Source organism: Salmo salar, chromosome ssa10 (genome assembly GCF_905237065.1).
Source record: "Salmo salar chromosome ssa10, Ssal_v3.1, whole genome shotgun sequence".
Taxonomy (NCBI): Eukaryota; Metazoa; Chordata; class Actinopteri; order Salmoniformes; family Salmonidae; genus Salmo; species Salmo salar.
In genome coordinates this window covers 52,990,054-52,998,723 of record NC_059451.1, presented here as the reverse complement: position 1 = coordinate 52,998,723, position 8,670 = coordinate 52,990,054, and the positions used below count along the sequence as shown (strand labels likewise).

The window sequence follows — 8,670 nt, the reverse complement described above, 5'->3', positions numbered from 1 at the left end:
TGGAAACGTCTGTGGTCTCGTCGAGTTGAAGGCTGAATTTTGCCGGGCTTGAAATCAGATCTGCAACTACTTGAGCCAAGATGTCTTTGCTCATGTCCTCTATTCTGTCGCTAATGGTGTCATTTGAAAGAGGAATTTGGGATAACTTAACTTCAGCCGCTTTTCCCAGCATGATATTCGCCATCTTCAACACAGCTGGTTTTATGAGTGTTTCACCAATGGTGTGTGGTTTGCCCTGCTTTGCGATGCTGTGAGGATCGGTTTGTTGATGGGTACAAAGCCGAGAACAGGCAGAGTAGCCTTTTCATCGAATCTGGCTCTCTTCACCTTGAATTCAGCGAGCGTTGTGTTCTTGTATTGTCCATCTCCATGCAGCTTAAGGAAGTGTTCTCTTAGTTTTGCCGGTGCTAGACTAGAATTGCTCAACTTGGCATTGCAAATCATGCAGTTAGGACGCTGACTCTCATCACGTTCCGTTATACATGTGAATCCATATTGTACATATTCGTCCGACCACTTTCTTTTTTTGCTCGACATAGTTAGTATGAAGGGATTAAAATATTAAGAAAGAAATCACACAACGTACCATCACGACAGTCACAATTCGACTACTGAGCGCGCCAAATTCCCTGCAGCACAGATAGGCCAAGCGATGTTGCGTGATCACCTGCAGCCAATGATGGCCAAGCGGGGCGTGTCATCACGAATCATATGAGTCGGGTGTGTGTCTTGACCTCCGCCGAACCCCTGAGACTGACTCACCGAACCCCTGGGGTTCGATCGAACCCAGGTTAAGAACCACTGCTCTAGATACAGCAGGAGCGGTAGAGATACTCTCAAAGATCGGCTATGAAAAAGCCAACTGACACTTACTCTTGTGTTACTGACTTGTTGCACCCTCGACAACTACTATGATTATTATTATTTGGCCATGCTGGTCATTTATGAACATTTGAACATCTTGGCCATGTGCTGTTATAATCTCCACCCGGCACAGCCAGAAGAGGACTGGCCACCCCTCATAGCCTGGTTCCTCTCTAGGTTTCTTCCTAGGTTTTGGCCTTTCTAGGGAGTTTTTCGCAGCCACCGTGCATCTACACCTGCATTGCTTGCTGTTTGGGGTTTTAGGCTGGGTTTCTTTACAGCACTGAGATATCAGCTGATGTAAGAAGGGCTATATAAATACATTTGATTTGATTTGATTTGATTCCAGTCACACAGACAGACAACCTGTCTGTCTCCCTGTATCCTCATGACAACTTTTCTGTCTCACTGTATCCTCATGACAACCTGTCTGTCTCCCTGTATCCTCATGACAACCTGTCTGTCTCCCTGTATCCTCATGACAACTTGTCTGTCTTCCTGTATCCTCATGACAACCTGTCTGTCTCCCTGTATCCTCATGACAACGTGTCTGTCTCCCTGTATCCTCATGACAACCTGTCTGTCTCCCTGTATCCTCATTGACAACTTGTCTGTCTTCCTGTATCCTCATGACAACCTGTCTGTCTTCCTGTATCCTCATGACAACTTGTCTGTCTCCCTGTATCCTCATGACAACCTGTCTGTCTCCCTGTATCCTCATTGACAACTTGTCTGTCTTCCTGTATCCTCATGACAACCTGTCTGTCTTCCTGTATCCTCATGACAACCTGTCTGTCTCCCTGTATCCTCATGACAACCTGTCTGTCTCCCTGTATCCTCTCAAGCTGTGCATATCCTTTAATAAAATGACAGAAACACAGTAGTGGGTTAGTCAAATTCTGCACACTGTTATTACAAAACCCAACTCAATGAAATGCACTTGAAATAGAGGTTGACTTGACATAGTATATTTGTCAACTGTTAGCTTACAATATTATGACTAATTAATAGATTATGCACCCCGCTATTCATGACAACAAGTGCTTGATGTGGTGATAGCCAGACATTTCAAAGGAGTGAAATAAACATTTCAACACTAGCTCAGTATCTGTGAGTCTCTGCCCAGGGCAGATGCTGTTGATAATAAGAGCTTCCTTCTTCCTTCTTCCTCATTCTTTGTTTCCTGTTGGGCTCTTGCGCCTGCTCAGAGACACCCTTATCTGTCTGACCGACACAATAGGATAGAGTCCAGATATCTAAAAGAGGGAGGGAGAGAGAGGGAAAACGTTTTCAAGTTGAAATTCTAGAGTAGCCTATTCATGCTCAGGCAGCGTCATAATGATGAATTCCGGTCTTTGGCCGTTGTTGTAGTGTGGGTGTCACGTCCTGACCAGTAATAGGAGTTATTTGTATTGTAGTTTGGTCAGGACGTGGCAGAGGGTATTTGTTTTATGTGGTTCGGGGTGGTTTTGCTTAGAAGGGTGTTTGATTTATTATTTCCGGGTTTTTGGTTATGTTCTATGTTTTTTGTATTTCTATGTTCTCTCTAGTTTAGTATTTCTATGTTAGGTAATTGGGTGTTGGACTCTCAATTGGAGGGGGGTGTTTGTATTTGCCTTTGATTGAGAGTCCTATTTATAGGTATGTGTTTTGTGGGAGATTGTTCTGTGTATAACCTTGTGCCTTACCAGACTGTTATTCGTCGGTGTGTCTTTTTGTGTACGTGTTTATTTTGGTTTCTCTTTTCTTTTAATAAAGAAGATGAGTACATATGATCCCGCTGCGTATTGGTCTGACAATGATTTCTCTTTATTGTCTGCCGATGAAGAAGAATGTGACAGTGGGTTGGTGGGTTTTTTATATGTATGCACAGAGTAACAGAGAGCAGTATCATTTCATCCACTGGATAAGACTAGAAACATATCCTTTGGAGATGTACCTGCAAAAGAGCATCACATGTTAAACTTACAATGGTAAGTACTGTTGAGAGAATTGATTTATGCCTTAAAATTAAGATGCACCAGTTAGTTTATATACATTTCAGACAGCCAATGCATTTCTCAGTCTGTAAAGTATGGCTTGATGTTGTCTCCACAGGTCTTCTGCTCTGCATCACAGCAAGCCAGAAGCCCCAGCTCATGGATCACCCTCTTCCTCCTGTACTCAAGTAAGAAACACATTTCAGAAGATCTATGCATTTCTAAAATCCCATTCATGTAAACTCATTCATGTACTGTATGTCAATATTGACATACAGGGGGGGCCGTCCCTGTAGCTCAGTTGGTAGAGCATGGTGTTTGCAACGCCAGGGTTGTGGGTTCAATTCCCACGGGGGGCAGCACAGAAAAAAATGTATGAAATGTATGCGTTCACTACTGTAAGTCGCTCTGGATAAGAGCGTCTGCTAAATGACTAAAATGTAAATGTAAATGTATATGTCATTCCTCAGTTGTCACAATGTGCACTAGAGTAGAGGGCTGGTCCTACCATCACTCCAACAAAACTATGAACTGGGACACTGCTAGAAAGTGGTGCACGGAGCACTACACTGACATGGTGGCCATCCAGAACCGTGGAGAGATCTCCCACCTTAAAGGTTCCCAAAGCACACACATTCATGGGTCGTTCGTCTTTTCAGTTCGCTGCAGCTAGCGACTGGAACGAGCTGCAACAAACACTCAAACTGGACAGTTTTATCTCAATCTCTTCATTCAAAGACTCAAATAATGGACACCCTGACAGTTGTGGCTGCTTTGTGTGATGTATTGTCTACCTACTTGCCCTTTGTGCTGTTGTCTGTGCCCAATAATGTTTGTACCATGTTTTGTGCTGCTACCATGTTGTGTTGCTACCATGCTGTGTTGTCATGTGTTGCTGCCATGCTATGTTGTTGTCTTAGGTCTCTCTTTATGTAGTGTTGTGGTGTCTCTCTTGTCGTGATGTGTGTTTTGTTCTATATTTTTAATCCCAGCCCCCGTCCCCGCAGGCCTTTTGCCTTTTGGTAGGCCATCATAGTACATAAGAATTTGTTCTTAACTGACTTGCCTAGTTAAATTATTATAATTATTTTAATTGTGGATATGGGCTGATAGACTTGCCCAGTCTTTCAAAAACAGTGTCACGGTTAAGTTCACAAAATCACACTTTTATTTGTATGTGGCACGAGTAACACTAAGTGACGACAGATATGTGACTAGTCTGACCACACAGGCTAAACCAAGGCAATCATCATTATAAAAACAAATGGTCGTGTTATGAAATGCCCAACAGGAGCTCAGTATAAAATGTAAGTATTTTTTTATCAAACAGAACTTGTCAGTGGTCCACTGTAAACAATGACTATGTTGTACTTGGCAGCAACAGAATGGATTGGAACATGGAGGGTGTTAATTTGGAATAGTCATATTACATTACTATTATAAAAGTAAGTATTTTCACGTTTACTAGTACTTAACCTAGGTGACTTGTCCTTTGCTCTGATGAGCCTTCAAACGTATACAGTTTTCGTACTCATCACTGCATTCTCTACCAGGAAGTTGGTTGGCCCTTTTTGATGTCAACTAGATTGATACATTGCTATGTTTTCATTTATAAAGCCCTTTTACAAAAACCATCACTGTACCTAACATCATTACTAACCTTTAGACCCCTGGTCTCAGGGATGATTAACTCTGGAAATTCCTTTGGTTTCTACTGAGTTAGGTAAATCAGCTTTTAGTTTTCTTGCACCTTATTTGTTGAACAATCTTCAAAATGTTCTGAAATGTGATGTTTTGGTGCTTCTAAGGTAATTCAGAAATCTGACTGAGGACCATACTACTGATGAATGTGTTTGTTTTTTGACCGTTTTTCTTTCTGATCGCACTTTGTATTTTATTTACATTTAAGTCATTTAGCAGACGCTCTTATCCAGAGCGACTTACAAATTGGTGCATTCACCTTATGATATCCAGTGGAACAACCACTTTACAATAGTGCATCTAAATCTTTTGGGGGGGGGTTAGAAGGATTACTTTATCCTATCCTTAAAGAGGTGGGGTTTCAGGTGTCTCCGGAAGGTGGTGATTGACTCCGCTGTCCTGGCATCGTGAGGGAGCTTGTTCCACCATTGGGGTGCCAGAGCAGCGAACAGTTTTGACTGGGCTGAGCGGGAACTGTGCTTCCTCAGAGGTAGGGGGGCCAGCAGGCCAGAGGTGGATGAACGCAGTGCCCTTGTTTGGGTGTAGGGCCTGATCAGAGCCTGAAGGTATGGAGGTGCCGTTCCCTTCACAGCTCCGTAGGCAATCACCATGGTCTTGTAGCGGATGCGAGCTTCAACTGGAAGCCAGTGGAGAGAGCGGAGGAGCGGGGTGACGTGAGAGAACTTGGGAAGGTTGAACACCAGACGGGCTGCGGCGTTCTGGATGAGTTGTAGGGGTTTAATGGCACAGGCAGGGAGCCCAGCCAACAGCGAGTTGCAGTAATCCAGACGGGAGATGACAAGTGCCTGGATTAGGACCTGCGCTGCTTCCTGTGTGAGGCAGGGTCGTACTCTGCGAATGTTGTAGAGCATGAACCTACAGGATCGGGTCACCGCCTTGATGTTAGTGGAGAACGACAGGGTGTTGTCCAGGATCACGCCAAGGTTCTTAGCACTCTGGGAGGAGGACACAAGGGAGTTGTCAACCGTGATGGCGAGATCATGGAACGGGCAGTCCTTCCCCGGGAGGAAGAGCAGCTCCGTCTTGCCGAGGTTCAGCTTGAGGTGGTGATCCGTCATCCACACTGATATGTCTGATAGACATGCAGAGATGCGATTCGCCGCCTGGTTATCAGAAGGGGGAAAGGAGAAGATTAATTGTGTGTCGTCTGCATAGCAATGATAGGACAGACCATGTGAGGATATGACAGAGCCAAGTGACTTGGTGTATAGCGAGAATAGGAGAGGGCCTAGAACTGAGCCCTGGGGGACACCAGTGGTGAGAGCGCATGGTGCGGAGACAGATTCTCGCCACGCCACCTGGTAGGAGCGACCTGTCAGGTAGGACGCAATCCAAGCGTGGGCCGCGCCGGAGATGCCCAACTCGGAGAGGGTGGAGAGGAGGATCTGATGGTTCACAGTATCAAAGGCAGCAGATAGGTCTAGAAGGATGAGAGCAGAGGAGAGAGAGTTAGCTTTAGCAGTGCGGAGAGCCTCCGTGACACAGAGAAGAGCAGTCTCAGTTGAATGCCCAGTCTTGAAACCTGACTGATTAGGATCAAGAAGGTCATTCTGAGAGAGATAGCAGGAGAGCTGGCCAAGGACGGCACGTTCAAGAGTTTTGGAGAGAAAAGAAAGAAGGGATACTGGTCTGTAGTTGTTGACATCGGAGGGATCGAGTGTAGGTTTTTTTCAGAAGGGGTGCAACTCTCGCTCTCTTGAAGACGGAAGGGACGTAGCCAGCGGTCAAGGATGAGTTGATGAGCGAGGTGAGGTAGGGGAGAAGGTCTCCGGAAATGGTCTGGAGAAGAGAGGAGGGGATAGGGTCAAGTGGGCAGGTTGTTGGGCGGCCGGCCGTCACAAGACGCGAGATTTCATCTGGAGAGAGAGGGGAGAAAGAGGTCAAAGCACAGGGTAGGGCAGTGTGAGCAGGACCAGCGGTGTCGTTTGACTTAGCAAACGAGGATCGGATATCGTCAACCTTCTTTTCAAAATGGTTGACGAAGTCATCCGCACAGAGGGAGGAGGGGGGGAGGGGGAGGAGGATTCAGGAGGGAGGAGAAGGTAGCAAAGAGCTTCCTAGGGTTAGAGGCAGATGCTTGGAATTTAGAGTGGTAGAAAGTGGCTTTAGCAGCAGAGACAGAAGAGGAGAATGTAGAGAGGAGGGAGTGAAAGGATGCCAGGTCCGCAGTGAGGCGAGTTTTCCTCCATTTCCGCTCGGCTGCCCGGAGCCCTGTTCCTTGAGCTCGTAGTGAGTCGTCGAGCCACGGAGCAGGAGGGGAGGACCGAGCCGGCCTGGAGAATAGGGGACAGAGAAAATCAAAGGATGCAGAAAGGGAGGAGAGGAGGGTTGAGGAGGCAGAATCAGGAGATAGGTTGGAGAAGGTTTGAGCAGAGGGAAGAGATGATAGGATGGAAGAGGAGAGAGTAGCGGGAGAGAGAGAGCGAAGGTTGGGACGGCGCAATACCATCCGAGTAGGGGCAGAGTGAGAAGTGTTGGATGAGAGCAAGAGGGAAAAGGATACAAGGTAGTGGTCGGAGATTTGGAGGGGAGTTGCAATGAGATTAGTGGAAGAACAGCATCTAGTAAAGATGAGGTCAAGCGTATTGCCTGCCTTGTGAGTAGGGGGGGAAGGTGAGAGGGTGAGGTCAAAAGAGGAGAGAAGTGGAAAGAAGGAGGCAGAGAGGAATGAGTCAAAGGTAGACGTGGGGAGGTTAAAGTCACCCAGAACTGTGAGAGGTGAGCCATCCTCAGGAAAGGAACTTATCAAGGCGTCAAGCTCATTGATGAACTCTCCAAGGGAACCTGGAGGGCGATAAATGATAAGGATGTTAAGCTTGAAAGGGGTGGTAACTGTGACAGCATGGAATTCAAATGAGGAGATAGACAGATGGGTCAGGGGAGAAAGAGAGAATGTCCACTTGGGAGAGATGAGGATTCCAGTGCCACCACCCCGCTGGCTCGATGCTCTCGGGGTATGCGAGAACACGTGGGCAGACGAAGAGAGAGCAGTAGGAGTAGCAGTGTTATCTGTGGTAATCCATGTTTCCGTCAGCGCCAGGAAGTCTAGGGACTGGAGGGTAGCATAGGCTGAGATGAACTCAGCCTTGTTGGCTGCAGACCGGCAGTTCCAGAGGCTGCCGGAGACCTGGAACTCCACGTGGGTTGTGCGCGCTGGGACCACCAGGTTAGAGTGGCAGCGGCCACGCGGTGTGAAGCGTTTGTATGGCCTGTGCAGAGAGGAGAGAACAGGGATAGACAGACACATAGTTGACAAGCTACAGAAGTGTTGTTTCTTGTATTATTGTCTCTTGTGTCTTTAGAGAACTGTTTCACTTTGATATCCTTTTTCTTCTGTCCTGATTTTCTCTTTCTTTTCTTCTGTTAACTAGATATTCTTTGTTGTTCTTCGTTAGCGAGCTAGCTTCTTCCAAAAGAGTCCCTTAGCAACTGGTAAACAATTCAGCTAGCTAAGATAACTACAATTTTATGAAAAATAGTTATTTTTCAAAAGCCTATCTTTGTTTGTTGCTTGTTTTTTCTCCTCTTCAGTCTTGCAGTTTTCTTTTGCTTTTTTCCGATGTACTTCACTCTAAAAACCATGTAAATTTCAATATTTGTAGGAGCTCATTTTTCAGCTGCTGCTGCTCAAATTGGAGTTTTATATATTATATATATATAAATATATATATATATATTTTATATTTTAATATGTGTATTTTCTGTCATTTTTGTAATTCAGGGCTCATCTGTAAAAGAGACCTTAGTCTCAGTATGACTCCCAGATAAAATAAAGGTTCAATAAGTATCCCCTGTGGCTAGGCCAGGTAAACCACGTAGGCCTACTAATTTGGGGTAGCCCCATCACATGGAGTATATCACGCTGCAGGGCGTATCTCCATGTCCTGCTGTATTACAGATAATGGGGTTACAGATGAGAGCATTCCCCACTCCTTCAGCCTCCATTTTCCCCAGGTACTCCTTATCAGGCCTCTGGAAGCCCTCCTTGACACTGGGGGGCAGAGAGTTGAGCAGCCCCTCCTCAACCAGCAGTCCACTAGGCATCAGGCTGTGGCACTCCTCCAGCTCGGCAGGAAGGCTCTCCAGCTGGTTCCCCCTCAGGTCC

The 8,670-nt window shown here is 46.1% G+C and overlaps 1 non-coding gene across 1 annotated transcript; it reads left to right on the top strand.

Annotated features, from left to right (window-relative positions):
* Positions 1-3,129: 3,129 nt before the first annotated feature.
* trnaa-ugc (transfer RNA alanine (anticodon UGC)) lies at positions 3,130-3,202 on the top strand. Its single transcript has one exon. It is a non-coding gene; the product is annotated as a tRNA-Ala (tRNA).
* The last annotated feature ends 5,468 nt before the right edge of the window (positions 3,203-8,670 follow it).